The 16688-nt window shown below is 42.9% G+C and overlaps 1 protein-coding gene across 1 annotated transcript in view; it reads left to right on the top strand.

Annotated features, from left to right (window-relative positions):
* JPH1 (junctophilin 1) overlaps positions 1 to 16688 on the top strand; it is a 202385-nt gene that overhangs the window by 1950 nt on the left and 183747 nt on the right. The window lies entirely within an intron of this gene.

The raw sequence follows: 16688 nt of genomic DNA, 5'->3' as shown, positions 1-16688 counted from the left end.
ACCCCATCTGTACCCGTCACCCAACGTGTCACCCCATCTGTACCCGTCACCCAACATGTCACCCCATCTATACCCGTCACCCAACGTGTCACCCCATCTGTACCCTTTATCCAACGTGTCACCCCATTTGTACCCGTCACCCAACATGTTACCCCATCTGAATCTGTCACCCAACGGGTCTCCCATCTGTACCCGTCACCCAACGTGTCACCCCATCTGTACCCGTCACCCGACGTGTCACCCCATCTGTACCCTTTATCCAACGTGTCACCCCATCTGTACCCGTCACCCAACATGTTACCCCATCTGAATCTGTCACCCAACGGGTCTCCCATCTGTACCCGTCACCCAACATGTCACCCCATCTGTACCCGTCACCCAACGTGTCACCCCATCTGTACCCGTCACCCAACGTGTCACCCCATCTGTACCCGTCCTCCAACGTGTCACCCCATCTGTACCCGTCCTCCAACGTGTCACCCCATCTGTACCCGTCCTCCAACGTGTCACCCCATCTGTACCCGTCATCCAATGTGTCACCCCATCTGTACCCGTCACCCAACGTGTCACCCCATCTGTACCCGGCACCCAACGTGTCACCCCATCTGTACCCGTCACCCAACGTGTCACCCCATCTGAACCTGTCACCCAACGGGTCTCCCATCTGTACCTGTCACCCAACGTGTCAGCCCATCTGTACCTGTCACCCAACATGTCACCCCATCTGAACCGTCACCAAACGTGTCACCCCATCTGAACCTGTCACCCAACGGGTCTCCCATCTGTACCTGTCACCCAACGTGTCAGCCCATCTGTACCTGTCACCCAACGTGTCACCCTATCTGTACCCGTCACCCAATGTGTCACCCTATCTGTACCCGTCACCCAATGTGTCACCCCATCTGTACCTGTCACCCAATGTGTCACCTCCATCTGTACCCGTCACCCAACATGTCACCCCATCTGAACCTGTCACCCAACGGGTCTCCCATCTGTACCCGTCACCCAACGGGTCTCCCATCTGTACCCGTCACCCAACGGGTCTCCCATCTGTACCCGTCACCCAACATGTCACCCCATCTGTACCCGTCACCCAACATATCACCCCATCTGTACCTGTCACCCAATGTGTCACCCCATCTGTACCTGTCACCCAACGTGTCACCCAATATGTCACCCCATCTGTACCTGTCACCCAACGTGTCACCCAATATGTCACCCCATCTGTACCCGTTACCCAACGTGTCACCCCATCTGTACCCATCACCCCATCTGTACCCGTCACCCAATGTGTCACCCCATCTGTACCCACTAACCAATGTGTCCCCCATCACCTGAGTCACCCAACCGGTACCCACTAACCAATATGTCCCCCATCACCTTAGTGTCACCCCGGTACCCATCACCTTAGTGTCACCCAACCAGTACCCACTAACCAATATGTCCCCCATCACCTGAGTATCACCCAACCTGTACCCGTTACCTGAGTGTCACCTAACATGTCCCCATCACTTGAATGTCACCCAAGCTATACTTGTCACCTGAGTGTTACCCAACCTGTATTCACTCACCAACGTGTCACCCCACCTCCGCCCATCACCTGTGTGTCACCCAACTTGTACCCACTCACCAATATTTCCCCCTTCATCTGTGTGTCATCCAACATGTCCTTATCACCAATGCATCACCCACGTGTCCCCATCACCTGTGTTTTACCCAACGTGTTCCCGTAATCTGTTTGTCACCCACAATTTCTCCCACCACCTAAGTGTCTTTGATTTGAACAGACTGCCTGCTTGGAATGTGTCCCTGAGCAACTGTGTGTCACCCATCACCTTAATGTCCACCATTACTTGTGTGTCACTTAACGTGTCCCCAATCACCTGAATGTCATTTACTTATGTCCCCAGTCATGTCCCTGCTTACCTGTGTATCCTTTGCTCACCTGCATGTTACACATCATGTCTCTAATGACCTGTGTGTCACTAATCATATCCCTGCTCACCTGCCTGTCACTCATCATGTCCCCAATCACCTGTGTGTCACCAATCATATCCCTGCTCACCTGTGTGTCACCAATCATATCACTGCACACCTGTGTATCACCAATCATATCCCTGCACACCTGTGTATCACCAATCATATCCCTGCTCACCTGTGTGTCACCAATCATATCCCTGCACACCTGTGTATCACCAATCATATCCCCGCTCACCTGTGTATCACCAATCATATCCCTGCTCACCTGTGTGTCACCAATCATATCCCTGCTCCCCTGTGTATCACCAATCATATCCCTGCTCACCTGTGTGTCACCAATCATATCCCTGCTCACCTGTGTGTCACCAATCATATCCCTGCTCACCTGTGTGTCACCAATCATATCCCTGCTCACCTGTGTGTCACAAATCATATCCCTGCTCACCTGTGTGTCACCAATCATATCCCTGCTCACCTGTGTGTCACCAATCATATCTCTGCTCACCTGTGTGTCACCAATCATATCCCTGCTCACCTCTGTGTCACCAATCATATCCCTGCTCACCTGTGTGTCACCAATCATATCCCTGCTCACCTGTGTGTCACCAATCATATCTCTGCTCACCTGTGTGTCACCAATCATATCCCTGCTCACCTCTGTGTCACCAATCATATCTCTGCTCACCTGTTTGTCACCAATCATATCCCTGCTCACCTCTGTGTCACCAATCATATCCCTGCTCACCTGTGTGTCACCAATCATATCCCTGCTCACCTGTGTGTCACCAATCATATCCCTGCTCACCTGTGTGTCACCAATCATATCCCTGCTCACCTGTGTGTCACCAATCATATCTCTGCTCACCTGTGTGTCACCAATCATATCCCTGCTCACCTCTGTGTCACCAATCATATCCCTGCTCACCTGTGTGTCACCAATCATATCTCTGCTCACCTGTGTGTCACCAATCATATCCCTGCTCACCTGTGTGTCACTAATCATATCCCTGCTCACCTGTATGTCACCAATCATATCTCTGGTCACCTGTGTGTCACAAATCATATCTCTGCTCACCTGCCTGGCGCTCACCATGTCCCTGCTCACCTGCATGTCATTCACCCTGTCCCCAATCCCCTGTGTGTCACTGATCATGTCCCTGCTCCCCTGCCTTTCCCTGGCTCATCACGCCAGTCCCTGCCATAACTAGCTATGGACATGGCATATTCCCATAGATGGTCCCAGGGTTTGGTGATTTGCCCCCAGAATGTTTGTGTATTGTGACGTTTGTCACTATAAAATGAATTTGGTACACATGTGAAATTCCTATTGTGGCTTCCAATTTTCTCAGCTTGTTTAAAGTTAATATTTTGTAGAGTAGTATGTAATGGGAGGATGAAAGCGTTATTATACTGTTCAGTGAATGTTCTCTCATTACTGTGTTTTATTAAAGTTTACAAAACAACTACAAATCCCCCAGAATGTCTCCAGTGCTCATCACTTCTGATAATCCACCTGTGTGCCCGGGTGGGCAGTCTGGAGTTGTCTCTGGACAGTGATCACCTTCATGTCAGCTTTATTTTCAGTGATATTTTCCCATAGAGGGGTATACAAAAATATGAAAGGATAAATATTATGCAGTCCAGATTGTGGAATGTGTAATGATGAGCGCTTATTGCCTTGTGATCCTCAGAGGCAGCTATCAGACATCGTTAGGTCAATGGCTTCTGCAGCAAAGTACCCCTTGAAATGATTTACTGCATGTTGTGTCATCAGCGTTGTGTGTCCCTCATTATGTCAGGCAGGACCTGTTCACACCAAAATTTCGGCGTTCCGGGTGTGTTTTTGCATATGCGTTTACACACGTTTTAGGCAGTCATTAGACCGGCTTCTGTTGAACAGAGTACACACGTACAGAAAGTCGTGTCTGGTTCCTGCTGAGCTGGCTGAATTTGTGTACCTGGCTTTACACTTGAAATCACATATTGTAACATGAGATCAATTCTGTTTTTACAAACATCTGTTTTGAAAACATTGTAATCAGTGTTACAAATAAGGAAACAGTAAACAACTGGTTAACCTCATGCTGCCACACTAGAAAAAAAAAAACAACAAAACAAAAACAAACAACAAACACATACAATTCACAGATGGTTAAGCCCTCAGCTGAATAGAAATATTTGCCATGAACTCATCATTTATTGAAGGGGTTAAATAAGATGCTGTGGTTCGGCTCTCACACAGATTCGGATGAATAATCAGGTGTCACCTTCACACAACATAAATGGTTTGGTTGCTAGGGGCACCAACTCCACTTTGTCTCCAGTTTTCATCAGTCAGTCGGACAGTGAGCTCCAAGCCCAGACACAGGAGATCTATGTGAAAGCAGTAGGGGGCCTCGGGTGCTGATAAACTCCCCGCAGTCTCAGAGCCGCAATGAGTTTTGCAGCTCAAACATCATTATATAAAGTTGGATAGCAAAGACGATCTGACTTCCAACTACAGCGGACACCTGTCATGGAAGTGATATCTTGTATTCACAGCTGAGAAGAGGAGAGCCACAAGTTGTCTGTCACTTGTACATGAGTGGGCTGGTCAGAAAATGTTAAACATGTTCTCCGTTCACTTCATATCACCCTAATCACATCAGTGCCTGGTCTAGAATGGATCAGAAATGAAAAGGATTTGCTCGTTTCCACGTTTCCCAGCTGCACAGATTAGAATTGTAAAAATGGGCTGTATGGGGTTAGTGCTGACTATACACTTAGCAATGCAATTATTAGATAGAATTGTGGAATAAATAAACACGTTTCAGAAATCAATGGAACTGAATAGACAGTTCAGTAAATAAGATGAATAATTGATTCTGGTGAAAAATACAATTAATTTGGACCAAATCAATGATTTTCCTGATTATGTCAAATGAAAAAGCAAAAGGCTTGTGGGATAACTGAATCAATTATTGATTGTTCATTTAAGGTTATCTTAATGTATAATGATCATAACAGATACAGGAGAATAGCTGATCCCTGGTGGCTAACAAGTAATATTGTATAATTGATCTAAATATATATATATATATATATATATATATATATATATATATATATATATATATATATATTTAAAAAAGGAAGGAGACTTGGCTCTTAATTATATATCTTTTCAACACACAGAACATGGTTCCATATGTTGGAGAGTTGGGAGGAGAAAAATTAAAACTAAGAGCAAAAGCATTGGTGCCTCATCCCTTTTTTATTCAGTTGCATCAACAGTGTGTGGGAGCTTGTCGGATGAAAGTGCACAGATTGCATTAATTGAAAGAAGCGTGGCTCACCTCTTGATTAAATATATATACATATATGTGTATATGTGTATATATATATATATATATATATATATATATATATATATATATATATATAATGTATATAGCTGTTCCAGCATGACTTGACAATAGTTATTATCAAAGGCTAGCAATGAACATACAAATGTCTCTCCAAGGTCAATGGATGGGAGAGACATCTGCTCATGATATGTAGCGCTATGACCTGGTAATGTTTCTAGTGTGACTCTTTCAATAGACCGAAGCCTAGATGTGGGCTGCTATCGTATTTTTACTGCTGTATGTGTCCCCACTGGTCTACCTCTTAAAATTATTATTATACAGGATTTATATAGCGCCAACAGTTTGCGAAGCACTTTACGACATGGGTGCAGACAGTACAGTTACAATACAATTCAGTACAGGTTGAATCAGAGGGCCCTGCTTGTTAGAGCTTACAATCTAGGAATAAATAAAATGAGTTTATTGTAGATCCATGATTGCCAGAGTGAGCCTATCTAATATTCTCTTCATAAGAAGACGTTGTGCTGGTGAAGATAGTTTACTTCAGTTGTGGTGGCATCCATCCTGTTACTACAGAACCCAATATAACCTTTGTGGCCTAATATCAGTTAGTGAGCAGTAGGTATAAATTTGCAGGGATATGTCTCTTTACTTCTTGTACCAGAGGCAAAACAGTGTGCCACCATAGCAAGTCCCTTACTTGCTACACCTCCTAGCCTATCAGTCTAGCTGTTTGACCATGGAAGGCAGGACATGCCAGGCCTCTCAATCCAAATGTGCCCAGTTAGTGAGCAGGACAGACCAGAAGTCTGAGACTCCTGGGTCCTCCCACTAGAGTGGGTGGTAACCCAATTACATTGATACTCACCAACGGGCATAATAGCCACCAGTCATGCAAGCAGCAATCAGAGGCCCTGGGGTTTTTTTATGAAAGGCAAATCCACTTTACACTACAAGTGCAAAGTGCACTTGAAAATGCAATCACTGTAAATCTGAGGGGTAGATCTGAAATGAGGGGAAACTCTGCTGATTTTATCATCCCATCATGTGCAAGCTAAAATGCTGTTTTTTAATTTTCCTTGCATGTCCCCCTCAGATCTACAGTGACTGCACTTCCAAGTGCACTTTCAGTGCAATTTCAAATGTCCTTGCACTTGTAGTTTGCACGTGTAGTGCAAAGCGGATTTACTTTTCGTAAATAACACCCACTGATCACCTATTTAGCAGCGTTGAAGGATGGAAATTTTTTTTGGCATTGGACACATGTAGTGCTAGAAGTAAAACATAGCAAATGACTGGAGTTCTACTTTATAAACCAGTAAATGAAATCAGTAAAATACAACACTTTCTAACCTATGTACAGTGCCTTGAAAAGTATTCATACACCTTGAAATTTTTTACATTTTGTCATGTTACAACCATAAACATAAATGTATTTTATTGGGATTTTATGTGATAGGCCAACACAAAGTGGCACATATTTGTTATTTGTGGAAGGAAAATGATAAATGATTTTCAATATTTTTTTTACACATAAATATTTGAAAAGTGTGGTGTGCATTTGTATTTAGCCCCCTTTACTCTGATAGCCCTAACTAAAATCCAGTGGAACCAATTGCCTTCAGAAGTCATCTAATTAGTAAATAGAGTCCACCTGTGTGTAATTTAATCTCAGTATAAATCCAGCTGACCTGTGAAGCCCTCAGAGGTTTGTTAGAGAACCTTAGTGAACAAACAGCATCATGAAGGCCAAGAAACACACCAGACAGGTCAGGGATAAAGTTGTGGAGAAGTTTAAAGCAGGGTTAGGTTATACAAAAATATCTCAAGCTTTGAACATCTCACGGAGCACTGCTCAATCCATCATCCAAAAATGGAGAGTATAGCACAACTGCAAACCTACCAAGACATGGCCGTCCACTTAAACTGAAAGGCCGGGCAAGGAGAGCATTAATCAGAGAGACAGCCAAGAGGACCATGTTAACTGGAAGAGCTGCAGAGATCCGCAGCTCAGGTGAGAGATTCTGTCCACAGGACAACTATTAGTGGTGCACTCCACAAATCTGGGCTTCATGGAAGAGTGGCAAGAAGAAAGCCATTGTTAAAAGAAAGCCATAAGATGTCCCGTTTGCAGTTTGCGAGAAGCCATGTGGGGAACACAGCAAACATGTGGAAGAAGGTGCTCTGGTCTGATGAGACCAAAATTGAACTTTTTGGCCTAAAAGCAAAACACTATGTGTGGCAGAAAACTAACACTGCACATCACCCTGAACACACCATCCCCACTATGAAACATGGTGGTGGCAGCATCATGTTGTGGGGATGCTTTTCTTCAGCAGGGACAGGGAAGCTGGTCAGAGTTGATGGGAAGATGGATGGAGCCAAATGCAGCGCAATCTTAGAAGAAAACCTGTTAGAGTCTGCAAAAGACTTGAGACTGGGGCGGATGTTCACCTTCCAACAGGACAGTGACCTTAAAACATACAGCCAGACCTGCAATAGAATGGTTTAGATCAAAGCATATTCATGTGTTAGAATTGCCCAGTCAAAGTCCAGACCTAAATCCAATTGAGAATCTGTGGTAAAATTGCTGTTCACAGATGCTCTCCATCCAATCTGACAGAGCTTGAGCTATTTTGCAAAGCAGAATGGGCAAAAATGTCACTCTCTAGATGTGCAAAGCTGGTAGAGACACCCCCCAAAAAAACTTGCAGCTGTAATTGCTGCAAAAGGTGGTTCTACAAATTATTGACTCAGGGGGGCCGAATACAAATGTACACCACACGTTTGACATATTTATTTGTAAAAAAATTTGGAAAACCATTTATCATTTTCCTTCCACTTCACAATTATGTGCCACTTTGTGTTGGTCTATTACATAAAATCCCAATAAAATGCATTTATGTTTTTGGTTGTAACATGGAAAATTTCAAGAGGTATGAATACTTTTTCAAGGCACTGTACCTATATGTACTATGAAATAATTCATCCTCAAAGATCACAACAAAGATTGTAAAAATGGTTTACGTCATTTTCTAACAGTTTAGAATCACCTGTTGTGTGTCTACATAATGAAGGCTGGCAAGTGACCAAGTTTCTGGTGCCATAAAATACAAGGGGAAAAGAGCTGTGATTTCTGTGCCTATGTTGTGAAATATGAAGATGATTTTCTCTACAATGCCTTTAGGTACAGAGGTGAATGAGGGCTTGTTTTCTTTTACTTTTTAGGATATATAACTATATATACATTTCTTGAACACAGGTTCATGTTACATATCCTTTTATTCTCTTTTTTTGTGGTGTCTGTCTACTATTATTTACAGACAGTTTAATGATAGTGTGTGTGTGTGTGTGTATATGTATGTGTGTGTGTGTGTGTGTGTATATATATATATATATATATTAGGGCTGCGGAAATTAACGATCAATTCCTCGATTAATCGTTAATTTTTTTTGATCGATCAAAATTTTTTTGATTGATAGGCCGCCTGCCCTGGGGCTCTGTTCCTTCCTCCTCCTCCTCCACTATATGTCATACATCTGCGGGCATCTCCCGCTGTGTGTCTCAGAGCTGAGTGTGAAAAATTTGGCCGCGCTGTGAGAAAAGTCCCGCCCACCTCTTAGATCAACTCGTGTGATAGACGCAGTGTTCTGTCTATCACACGAGCTGATCTAGGAGGAGGGCGGGACTTTTCTCACAGCGCGGCCAAAGTTTTCACACTCAGCTCTGAGACACACAGCGGGAGATGCCAGCAGACTGTGTAATCCAGGCACAGGCACTGACTACAGTGAGGCTGCGATTATGGGCACCGTGAGACTGCATTATGGGCACGGTGAGGCTGAGTTTATGACGTGTGATGTCCTAGCCATGCCCCGCTATGTCAGACTTCGGCTGTTGCCATAACAACGGTGCTAAATCAGCCTTAAAGTAGTTGGATCTGTATGTGCATTATAATTAATCGAAATTAGTAGATTAATCGATTTTTAAAAATCGATTAATCGAACACGAAAATTTTAATCAGTAACAGCCCTAATATATATAATATATAATATATATATATATATATATATATATATATATATATATATATATATATACCATAGCCCAGCATGTGCAGTAATCAGAAAAAGCTGCACATTTCCTATTGTGCTCAGTGACTACTTCAAAATCCCCAACAAGCAAATTGGTATTAAATAATATTTTAAAATGTTCTTAGCAATGGGCCCTCAGTTTTTGGAACAGAGTATATTTTACTATAGTAGTGTTTCCTTACGTGTGTCACTTGTAAGACTGGCAAAAATCTTTTGACTTGTGTATGAAAATCTCAAGGTTTACAACCAGGATTTTCACTATTTGTTTTCCTAAAACCTGCAGACACACTTTGTGCCATATGTATGTTATGCATGTTGGTGGCCTTGCGCCCTGGGTTGCTGTAGTGTTTCCCTTCCCATTGAGTACACCCCTTATTACCATGATGTTGTAATAAATGAAATATTCTGCACCTTAATGATCTAATGACATTTGTGGCCAGAGTTACTATAATCTGTCCGTAGGAATGCCCATTTCTTCATCTCCCCCTGTATCGCTCCTATAGTAAACAATTGTCTGGGCACATACAGTAAACATAGGAGTTTGTTGAATGCATTTTTCTGGTAAAAGTACTTTGTAGTTGTTTTTAAGACATTTATATATGTTTTTCATGAGCTTAGTGTTGTTTTTTGTTTTTTGCTTGTTTTTTTTTTTTGTTTTTTTGCAAAAACATGAAAATGCATGAGGGAAATTACTAAAAATAAGCAATAAACTTGGGATCAAATATGGAGCATTTATAAGGGTTGCAAAAACAATAATTATAACCCAATAATAAAAATTGACATTTCAAGTTATTTCATTAGTTGTAATCCTGCTAACCCTTGTAAACACAAAACAACTTTATAAGTTCATATGTGAAATACTCCTTGCTGTGCATGTTTGAATTAACCTTATAGCAGAAAACAAGAAATGTGCAGCTCAGTGTGTTTCTAGTTCTCAGATCAACTGTCAACCAGAGTTAATATGTTTGTGATGAAAGGATTAAAGCGGTAGTAAACCCGCTGTCTTTTTTTTCCCCCTACACCTGTAAGGGAAAAGACATAATGAGCTAGTATGCACCGCATACTAGCTCATTATGAGATACTTACCTTAGAACGAGGCGCCAACATCTCACCCGGTTCACGCCGAGGGAGCTGACATTTCCCCTCGGCGTGCCTTCCGGGTATCGCGGCTCCGGCGCTGTGAGTGGCCGGAGCTGCGATGTCGTCACTCCCGCGCATGCGTGCGGGAGACTTTTTTTCCGGCAAAGTCCGACGGCTGCCGGGCTTTCAGCCGAGAATCCCCTGTGCGCATGCGTCGCTGCAGTCAGCGGCTCATTGCGAGGAGATATTTTTTTTACCTACAGGTAAGCCTTATTATAGGCTTACCTGTAGGTAAAAGTAAAAAAAAAAGGTATACAACCGCTTTAAATATATTAAAGTGGATGTAAACCCACTCTCATCCTTTCTAAACTACTGCCATAGAGGTTATCTATAAGGATATACACGCCTCCTGCATGTATCTTTACCTGTCAGATGTCTCCCCTCTGTCTGTTATGAGACCCGAAAAACTGCAGATTCTGTGGGTGGGTCTGTTGTCTGGAACTCGGTGGGTGGAGTCGTGATGTCAGCAGACACTCCCCTTGTCAACATGCATTTTCTCCTGTGTATTTCTTACACTGAACTTCTGCTATGATCACTAACATCCAGTCAAAACCCAGAAAAGTCACCACATGACTTCATCATGCCCAATCATGCTGAGGTGTGGAGCAGCCAATCCTGGGAGAGCTGGAGAAGAAGGGAGAAGGGGATCTGAAGTACACAAAATGCCTCTCTCAGGCTCATGCATGAGATATGTAAATCACCTGTTACTCACAGCAAGGGGGAAGAACTGACTCATATTTCTCTGTGTGTCAGTTTTTTATCTCACTGAAAAAAGATAAGAGGATTGCTCAGAGCTGGATTAACTCTTCGTGGCAATACTGGGCACAGTTGACATGAAATCCTATGCTGTACAAGGTGCAAGCCTTAACTTGTTTTTTTTCAGGTTTGCATCCACTTTAAAGATGCCCTTTTATGAGGGCCCTTTTTTAACATACACACTTGTTTCATTGCAGTACACCTTGGGCCCTTTCACACAACCGTTCCAATCAGATCCACCTGTCTGTTTTTCAGGTGGACCTGATTGGAATGCTCCGTTCACCCCTATGGACCAGCAGGTGTAAAAGAACTTGTGTCTATTTCCACCCGCCTACCTCCGGTCTGATCCAGTCCGCTAAAAACAAACAGAAGGGGAACCATCCTCCTTGTAGGCGGATCAGATCAGGGGTAGTCTGTTGTCTGTTTAAACCCCATGGGGTCTGTCTGTGTCTGCTTTGCAGATACTGAGGGGACATGAACCTGTCATCTGCCCGCTCTGCTCAAATCAGCATCCCTGTTGATTGGAATGGAGTCAACCCACTGTGAAAGGTGCCTAATATATTTCAAGAATAGTACAGCTAATCTTAGAAGTAGAGACAAGCTTGGGCATCCTCTGAACTCATCTCTAGCCAAACTCTACACTTGCGATTGTTTTTTTTTTTTATACTCCAAGGTGCTGCAGTCTAGGTGTTTGCTTACATGAGCTATGCATGGAAATTACCCTCCCCACAACCCATTGGAGTAAAAAAAAAAAGAATGCAAGTTTGGAGTTTGGCTAGAGACATCCAATCTCATCTCTAATTAGCGGTACAGAACCGCCTACTAGTTGCAACATTTTCTTTCTGTAATGTGCGTTTAACCACTTCAACCCCGGAAGATTTTACCCCCTTCCTGACCAGAGCACTTTTTGCGATTTGGCACTGCGTCGATTTAACTGGCGCGGTCGTGCGACGTTGCACCCAAACAAAATTGACGTCCTTTTTTGCCCACAAATAGATCTTTCTTTTGGTGGTATTTGATCACCTCTGCAGTTTTTATTTTTTGCGCAAAAAAAGAGCGACTATTTTGAAAAAAACGCAATATTTTTTACTTTTTGTTATAATAAATATCCCCCAAAAATATATAAAAAAACAATTTTTGTTTCTCAGTTAAGGGGCTGATATGTGTTCTTCTTCATATTGATTATCGTATATTGATTGGTTTGCGCAAAAGTCATAGTGTCTACAAAATAGGGGATAGTTTTATGGCATTTTTATTATTAATTTTTCTTTTTACTAGTAATGGTGGCGAGCTGCGATTTTTATCGGGACTGCGACATTATGGCGGACACGTCAGACAATTTTGACACATTTTTGGCATTAATACAGCGATCGGTGCTATGAAAATGCATTGATTACTGTAAAAATAACACTGGCAGGGAAGGGGTTAACACTAGGGGGCGATCAAGGGGTTAATGTGTTACCTAGTACGTGTTCTAACTGAAGGGGGGGAGGGGACTGTGTAGGGGAGATGACAGATCGGTGTTCATACTCTGTATGAACACCGATCTGTCTGTTCTCCCCTCATAGAACCGGAAACTGTGTGTTTACACACACACAAATCCCAGTTCTCTGTGTGCCCCGAGCGATCGCAGGAGCGGTGATCGCGACTGCCGGGCACTCGCATCGGCTCTGTGGATGAGCAGGGGGCGTGCGCCCCTAGTGGCCAAATAAGGAAGCGACGTAAGATAAGGACGATTCGCACAGCTGAGCCAATTTGCCGCAGTACAACTGCGGTGGCTGGTCGGCAAGCGGTTAGGGCCGGTTCACACTGCTGCGGTGCGAATTTGATCTGATTGCGTTGCAAATTTTTGTTGCAAATTTTTTGTGTTCTGGTGAATCTACTGCGATTCTATGGCAAATATTGCAAATTGGTTGTCAAATTAGAAGGGGATCACGATTTTATGTCTGGCCAGCCATATAAAAAAAAAAAAAATATCGCAGTGATGTGAATGAACAATTGCGTTTTCATTGCGAGTTAAATTGCAGTCTATGGAGCTGAATTCGCATCGCACACGGATCAAACTCGCACAGGACCCTTTTTGTACGCAGCTTAGATTCACAATGCAGTGATGTGAACTGCACTAATGGAAAACTATGTTATTTAAATGACTTGCGAATTTGAGCGATCGCAACGGCTCAGATTCGCAATAGAATTCACAGCAGTGTGAACCGACGCTTAAAGAGAATCTTTTACCAAAATTAAGAAAGGGTGGACCAATAATGCCCCGTACACACGGTCGGATTTTCCTACGGAAAATGTGTGATAGGACCTTGTTGTCGGAAATTCCGACCGTGTGTAGGCTCCATCACACATTTTCCATCGGATTTTCCAACACATAAAGTTTGAGAGCTTGCTATAAAATTTTCCGACAACAAAATCCGTTGTCGGAATTTCCGATCGTGTGTACACAAATCCGACGGACAAAGTGCCATGCATGCTCAGAATAAATAAAGAGATGAAAGCTATTGGCTACTGCCCCGTTTATAGTCCCGACGTACGTGTTTTACGTCACCGCGTTCAGAATGATCGTATTTTCCGACAACTTTGTGTGACCGTGTGTATGTAAGACAAGTTTGAGCCAACATCCGTCGGAAAAATCCTAGGATTTTATTGTCGGAATGTCCGATCAATGTTCGACCGTGTGTACGGGGCATAAGAATGTGTAGCAGCAGCAGCAAGCCCTATGACTCTCCAGGAAGTTTTCGTTGGTGAGCACTTGTCCATGACTGGAGGATTTGGGTAGATTTGGGTGGCTGCTGCAAGTATATGCAGGCACCTCCTAGGTAGATCTGTTAATACCTGGAACAGTTTGGTTATGTTTATTTGCAAATTCCCTTTAAACCTTTACTTGTGTATGGTAAATGATATCTTCATCTTATGCATACAGTTTAAATTTTATAAAAACACAAAACCAAAAATGTAGTATGTTGCAGCTTACTAGTCCTTGGAGGGTGGCTGCGTTAGTTTTGTTTTTCAGGTTTTTTTCTTTATTTTTACCTGATAATCCTACAAATGACACACTTCCTGTCCTTAGGTGGTTATGTCATTCCTTCACTGTATATTATGGAGGGAGTCATGGTCGACAACCTAGGCTGCTCTGTTGATATGGACTACAAACATGTCCATATCTTCATCTCCGTTACATTAAGGGCAGAGCTATTGGTAGTTTACAGAAGATACCTAAGACCCCTTTCACACTGGGGCGCTTTGCAGGCGCTACAGCGCTAAAAATAGCGCCTGCAAAGCGCCCTGAAAGAGCTGCTGCTGTGTCTCCAGTGTGAAAGCCCCGAGTGCTTTCACACTAGAGCGGTGCGCCGGCAGGACGCTAAAAAATGTCCTGCTAGCAGCATCTTTGGAGCGGTGAAGGAGCGGTGTATACACCACTCCTAAACTGCTCCTGCTCCGCTCCTGCTCATTGAAATCAGTGGGGCGCTTTGCGTTGGTTTTAACCCTTTCGTGGCTGGTTTTTAACCCTTTCTTGGCCGCTAGCGGGGGGCAAAAGCGCCCCCGCTATCGGCCAAATAGTGCCGCGAAATTGACGGTAAAGCAACGCTAAAAATAGTGGTGCTTTACCGCCGACGCACCCACCGCCCCAGTGTGAAAGGGGCCTAAGAGAGAAGATATTCCTTGCTACAACTCACAGGAATTACATTTCTGGCAAGATCAATAGGTTGTTTCTGAAAGTGTTCTTAGACCCCCTTCACACTTGAGCGTTTTTCAACTCAAAGCTTGGCACTCAAACGCTCAACAAGAAAAATCCCATTCATTTCGATTGCCCCTGTTCACATTTCAGCAGTTTGTCATCTGTAGCAAAATGCCTGTCGCTTAAAAAGTACATGAGCTACTTTTCAGACAGATTTGAGCATTTTTGTCCCCATTGACTTCAATGGAAAACGCCTGAACAGTGAGAAATAAGTGTTTTTTTTAAGTGATTTTTCAGGCATTTTCAGCTCAAACAGCAGCTCCCCTCCCCTTTTCTACCATCACTCCACACCTTACATAGGTTTCTATTGGCCACAGCAAAAATGCCTAAATGAGACACACCTGAAAAAAACACCCATAATATTTGCAAATCTGCTAAAAAAAAAAAAGATTAAAAACTCCTGAAAAAATGCCTGAAGCCGCTCAGCTCAAGTGTGAATATAACCTTAATTTGAACAAAAAATAAACCGATGCAGCCACTACATGTAAGGACTGTAAGCTGCAATATATTGAATTCTGGGTTATCCTTTTTTAATGTCTAGAACTCTACATAAATGAGCAGATTATGGAAAGTCTGTAGCAAACAGGGTTGACAATGGTAAGGTGTCCACAGTATATGCTTTTATTAAAAAAAAAAGGAAAGTGAACAAACTTTGTTTTTGATTTGATATGGATCCTGTATAGTTTTCATTGCAGTGTGACATGTATTAGCTCATATCTACACTGCCATAGTATTGTACATCTACATAAAGACATCCTTATTTACATAGAAAGGAGGATCTTGGCATATGATTAGATCATGCCAATAATAGGTATCAATAATCACTGGTTATAAGTCTCAGTATGATCCACATTTGGATACCTTTGACATCTTTTAGGATGTCTGAGAATTCCTTAAAGGTATCAATGAAAATAAAGGTGGCTACAACTTGAATTTTGAGAGAAGCAGAAACAGACTGCAAGCCTTAAAATTGGACCACATAGGAGCAAACTATATAACCAGTCTACTAACCCCTCCCGCCAAAGACCTCCATTAAGTCTAGGTTCACACTTTTCATTTGAATGGGCTGCTGTACCTGCGGGAAACACAGGGAAAAGTTCCGGACCCTTTTTGGAAAACACTGCCGCATGGAACTGCATGGTGCTGCGTGAGCCCGAAAATATATTGTAGTTTCTAAGTGCTATTGATTGGCACCACCGCGTATCTGCTAAAGACAGGGTGGATTTGATTTAGATCACAATTTAAATCATGATTTAAATCACTAGTAAAAAGGCTTGAATGAAATCAACTCAATTTAAATCATATTTTTTAACGAGCAACTGTCATCTTTGTCATCTCTGTCCCTCAGGGGCTCCTCCTCCTGACCTGTTGACTCACTGACAGTCCCATTCACTTTAATGGGATGGCTGGTGATGTGGCAGTGAAAAAACGTGGCGGCAGCTGGTGAGTGGATGCCCGCTAACATGCGCTGCCATGATGTATCTGAAATGACAGGTACTCTTTAAATATAAGGACTCATTTTTGCTGATAGTTAGAATCGTTAATATTTTCAAACAAAATGAAGGTTTTCTAATTAGAATAATAAGCTGTCAGGTTAGTAAAACAGCGGTATCAGAACCGATTCAATC

The sequence above is a fragment of the Aquarana catesbeiana genome, linkage group LG05, assembly GCF_042186555.1.
Source record: "Aquarana catesbeiana isolate 2022-GZ linkage group LG05, ASM4218655v1, whole genome shotgun sequence".
In the NCBI taxonomy this organism is placed as follows: Eukaryota; Metazoa; Chordata; class Amphibia; order Anura; family Ranidae; genus Aquarana; species Aquarana catesbeiana.
The sequence above is the reverse complement of the archived record's forward strand: the minus strand, read 5'-3'. Positions and strand labels throughout refer to the sequence as shown.